A 5615-nucleotide genomic window follows, 5' to 3' on the forward strand; every position below is an offset into this window, starting at 1 on the left:
TGAGTTGAAAGAGAAGTTTGAAACTGTAAGGAGCAGCGGGTGCGTTAGGGATTCGTATTTGTATCACATACTTAAAAGTGGCAAGGGAGCATAATTTGCTTAATATTGGTTCATTAGTATCACGAAAATTATTTATTTGACAGGTCCGCTTTGTGGGCAAGGAGAAGCGAACAGGATAAGAATTGCTCACCAGCAAGGTGGGCATGTGTGGTGGTGCCTCCGATGCGTGTTGCTTTAACCAGAATAAACCCAAGAGCTACAGCTTATTGGAGTTCTCTGTGTAGCCATCTTCAAAGAAACCAAGTGTGATGTCTGAAAGTGAGTAGAGGTGATTCAGATCCTGACTTGAATCCCTTGGCGGACATCACGGGGTTGTAATTCCTACTTAGTTCTTCCACGTCCCCCTTTGCCCTGCCTCCCATCTTCACATCTCTCACACTCTATACCCACCCTGAGCCTTTATCTTAAACCTTCACTATCCATCCTCCCTGGAACATACCTGGGTAAAAACACAAAACAACACAAAAACGAGCCTTAGTGATCTCCATGTTTCTTCTCTCTTATCCTTCGCTTCTGTATTTTATGCTTTTAATGGACTAAATATTTGCCTTTGTGATGAAATTTCTCTCTACTTTTCCATTCATCTCTCTTCCCATTTGCAAATTCTCTGTCAAAATGGGCCAGAAGCAGAACTGGAGAATTTTGAATCAATTTTTAAGGGGGGGGGGTTTGAGGTCTAGTGAAAAGCCCAGAACAAGGCAGAATTTTCTTTAATACATTGGGAGAAGGTAAAACATAATGAACACTTACAAATTAATATACACGTAGTCTAAATTTATTATAGGTTTTTTTTTTTTTAATCTCTCCAAAGGAATGACTGAATTGGATACGAGGATGTAGAAATTTGTGTAATGGGACCAGACATAGGGAAGTTAGTTGTAGGGAGTTTCTTATGTTTTGGGTCACACTCATAAAAGTTTTTCACTCATATTTTCTTCAGGCATTTAAGTGTCTCTCTTGTGCCCTAAATTTGTGCTACTGACCCCACCTCCTATGTACTCTTGTCATTATTAGTTTACTTAAGTTCTACTCTCTTGGCAAGTTTGAAATATGCAGTATAGTATCATTAACTATAGTCACCATCCTATATGTTATATCCCCATGACTTATGTGCTCTCCTTAAATCCTGGCTTGAAGTGTTGCTTTGTAAGGAAATGCCTCTATTAGAAATGCTGACTCACCCCCATGGGGCCTCATTTTTGAATTGCTTATCTGACTGCTTGAGAGGGTTTAGCAGAAAAAGCCACTGCCTGCTGCTGAGCACCACCTTGTGGATAATTAACGAGCTATGACGGCATAACTGGCATGTTGCAACGGTGTCTGGGTTGGAATTCTTGGATTAGGATTCTTGCTCTGCTACCTACTAGCTGTGTGACTGTGGACAAGCTACCTGATCTGTGTCTCCCCTTCCTCTGGAGAGGGAGATAACCTACCAATTCTGCGGTGCCTGGTATTATAGTAAGCACACACAACTACTAGTCTGATGTCATTGTATATAACAGTTTGATTGCATTGGTCAAATAAGACCAGATTTCTAGATAAGGGCAATCATAATAACCAGGATCAATAGTATTATTAATAAGATAATAACGGCTCCTATTTACTGAATGCCTACCAGGGGCAGATGCCGTGCTGCATTCTGTGTGTGTGTGTGTGTGTGTGTGTGCGTGCGCACGCACATGGTCTGTTCTTTACATGAATGATTTCATTCAATCCTCACAATACTCTTTTGTATTAAACACTTTTATTATGCTCAGTTCATATGTGAGGGACCTGAGACTCTGAGATAACTGATTTGTCCAGAGCTACACATCCAACAAAGGCAGAGTTGAAATCAAATCCAAGTCCGACATTAAACATGTCATTTTAACTGCTCTAAGCTTCTTGTGAGAGAATTGAGCAAGGAAGTTATATTTTTTAGGGAGAAGACAACGTGTGTATGTATGCATGCGCGTGTGTGTGCGTACGTGTGTGTTAAGACACAAGGGGAGCAAGAGGAAGGACAATGGTCATTGTCTTCAACCTGCTATATAGCTGTCATAGGGAAAGGGATACCATGATTTTTGCAAATGATCCCAGATGTTATAATATTTTGGGTGAATAGATTTCTGCCCACTTACACAGAGTAATTTTCTAATAGGCAGAATTGTTCAAATATGAAATTATCTGCCTTTGGATACAATGAATTCTCCATAATTAGAGTTCTTTAAGCAGAGTCTGCTGATAATTTGGAAAAGATAGTATAGGGATTGGGTCTAATTGAGAGGGCCCACTGAGGTATTTTCTAATCTAACGAGTCATTATTTCTATAATAAACTTCAAAATTCATGGCAGAAGTGACCCTTCAGCTGGCTTTCTTTTCCGGTTATTGCGGTAGGAGGCTCCACGAGCAGCAAGGTCTCCCGAGCCACCCTGTCTTGCCCGGCAGCCAGCACAAGCGCAGGTAGGTTTTGGAGATGGTGGAGCTGCAGATCAGCTCGAACAACTATGACAGCCAGAAGAACAAACACTTCTCAGGCACAGTCAGGCTAAAGTCCACTCCCCACTCCAAGTTCCCCCTATGTTTTGGGGGTGACCAGCAGGACTGTGATGAGGCCAAGGCTGTGGATATTTCCCACATGGACATTGAGGCACTGAGGAAACTCAACAACAATAAAAAATTAGTCAAGAAGCTGGCTAAGAAGTATGATGCCTTTTTGGCTTCAGAATCTCTGATCAAGCAGATCCCACAAATCAGCCCAGCCCTCAATAAGGCTGGCAAGTTCCCTTCCTTACTGACCCACAATGAGAACATGGTGGCCAAAGTGGATGAAGTGAAGTCCACCATCAACTTCCAGATGAAGAAGTTGCTGTGTCTGGCAGTGGTCATTGGCCACAGCAGATGACAGATGATGAGCTTGTGTACAACATCCACTTAGCTTGTCAGTTTCCTGGAGTCATTGCTCAAGAAGAAGGGGCAGATCGTCTAGGCTTTATACATCAAAAGCACATGGGCAAGCCCCAGCGCCTGTACTAAAGCACGGCTTAATAAACCCTAGTGCTACCAAAAAACAAAACAAAAAAACCCCAAACCTGATCCTTCTGCTGGCTTTGTGCATTAGATAGTACACTTTTGATTACAAGTTGTAGGATAAAAACTGGTTTAAGAAAAAAGTTCATTGTGAGGATTAGGAGGGACCTCAAGAAACCCACAAGCAGGGGTAAGAGAGTTGAAATTGGAGTCTGAAATACCGTGTTTTCTCTCTCCATCCTGATTTTATGCTCCTGCCCACAGATTACAGTTCTTTCTTCTCCACTTCTCTGCAGAACAGCTTGCTTTCTGCTCTTCCGTCCACTTGGTAGGCTGTAGATACCCATTCGATTGTTTCTGAGATGACATGTCTCTGATGAGGCAGATCTTGACAAAAAGATCTTACTTTTGTTTTCAATTCTTAACTTTTTTTGGTGATACATTTTTTATCATTTGATTTTATTTTATTTCATCACGGTAAGTGTACTCTTTTATCCCCATCCCCTATTTCCTGCATCCCTGCCCATCTCCCCTCTGGTTACCATCAGTTTGTTCTCTATAGTTAAGAGTCTGTTTTTTGGGTTGTCTCTCACTCTCTCTCTTTTTTTCCTTTATTCTCTTCTTTTGTTTCTAAAATTCCACATATAAATGAAATCATATGGTATTTGTCTTTCCCTGACTGACTTATTTCGCTTAACATTATACTTTCAGGCTCTATCCATGTTGCTGCAAATGGCAAGATTTCATTCTTTTTTATAACTGAATAATATTATATATATATATATATATATATATATATATCACATCTTTTTTATCCATTCATCTAGTGGACACTCGGGTGCTTCCACAGTTTGGCTACTGTAAATAATGCTGCTATAAACATAGAGGTACATGTATCCCTTTGAATTAGTGTTTTTGTTTTCTTTGGGTAAATACCCAGCAATGCAATTACTGGATCATAGGGTAGTTATATTTTTATCTTCTGAGGAACCTCCATACTGTTTTCTAGAGGAGCTGCACCAGTTTGCATTCCCACCAATAGTGCACAAGGGTTCCCTCTTCTCCACATCCTTGCCAACACTTGTTGTTTTCTGTGTTGTTGATTTTGGCCATTCTGACAGGTGTGAGATGGTATCTCACTGTAGTTTTGATTTGTATTTCCCTGATGATGAGTGATGCAAAAATAATATATATATATACATATTTATATATTTTGGATATATATGTATGTATTTATATATTTTGGATTCTAACTCTTTGTTGGATATGTCATCTGCAAATATCTTCTCCCATTCAGTAGGTTCCTTTTTAGTTTTGTTGTTTGTTTCCTTCTTTATGCAGAATTTTTTTTTTACTTTGATATAGTCCCAATAGCTTATTTTTGCTTCTATTTCCCTTGCCTCAGGAGACTTATCTAGAAAAATGTTGCTGTGGCTGATGTCAGAGAGATTACTGCCTGTGCTCTCTTCAAGGATTTTTATGGTTTCAGGTCTCACATTTATGTATTTAATGCATTTTGAATTAATTTTTGTGTATGGTGTATGAAAGTGGTCCAGTTTCATTCTTTTGCATGTTGCAGTCTAGTTTTCCCAACACCGTACGTTGAAGAGACAGCCTTTTTCCCATTGTATATTAATTCCTCCTTTGTCAAAGACTAATTTTTTAATGAGGTAATATTCAAATAACATAAAATTAACAATTTTAGACTGTACAATTCAATGGCCTTTAGTACTTTCACAATGTTGTGAAACCATCATCTCTATTTAGTTCCAAAGTATTTTTATCACCTCCAAAGTAAACCCTTTACCCATTAAGAAGTCACTTCCCATCCCTCTGCCCCCAGGCCCTGATAATTGCTAACCTGATTTCTGTCTGTGGATTTACACATTCTGCATGTTTTATATAAATGGAATAATACAGTATGTGACCTTTTCTTTCACTTAACAAAATGTCATTTTTTGTTGCAGCATGTTTCAGTATTCCATTCCTTTTTATGCTAAATAATTTCCATTGTATGTATATACCTCAGTTTATTTATCCGTTCATCTGTTGATGGACATTTGGGTTGTCTCTGCTTTTTGGCTTTTGTGAATAGTGCTACAAGTTTTGTGTGGATACTCCTTGCAGATTCTTTCAAGCATATCACAGGGGTGGGATTGCTGGGTCGTATGGTAAAATTCTGTTTTACATTCTGAGGAGCTGCCAAACTCTTTTCCACAATGGCTGTACCATTTTACAATCCTACCAGCAACATACAAGGCCTCTAATTTCTCCACATCTTTGCCAAAACTTGCTGTTTTCTTTCTTTTTTAAAAAAAAAATTGTAACGACCCTAGTAAGTCAAAACATAGCGAAAATGTTGTCTCAGTGGTTGTGATTTATATTTCCCTAATGACTGAAGAAATCAAATGCAATTTCTCCTCCAGTTTTATGGAGATATAATGCACATACATCATTGTATAAGTTTCAGATAAACAGCATAATAGTTCAACTTACATATATAGTGAAATGATTACCACTGTAACTTTAGTTAGCATCCATTATC

The 5615-nt window shown here is 38.9% G+C and overlaps 1 pseudogene; it reads left to right on the forward strand.

Moving 5' to 3' along the window:
• Positions 1–2387: 2387 nt before the first annotated feature.
• LOC100473071 lies at positions 2388–3076 on the forward strand (annotated as a pseudogene).
• Positions 3077–5615: the final 2539 nt, after the last annotated feature.

Source organism: Ailuropoda melanoleuca, chromosome 3 (genome assembly GCF_002007445.2).
Source record: "Ailuropoda melanoleuca isolate Jingjing chromosome 3, ASM200744v2, whole genome shotgun sequence".
NCBI lineage: Eukaryota > Metazoa > Chordata > Mammalia > Carnivora > Ursidae > Ailuropoda > Ailuropoda melanoleuca.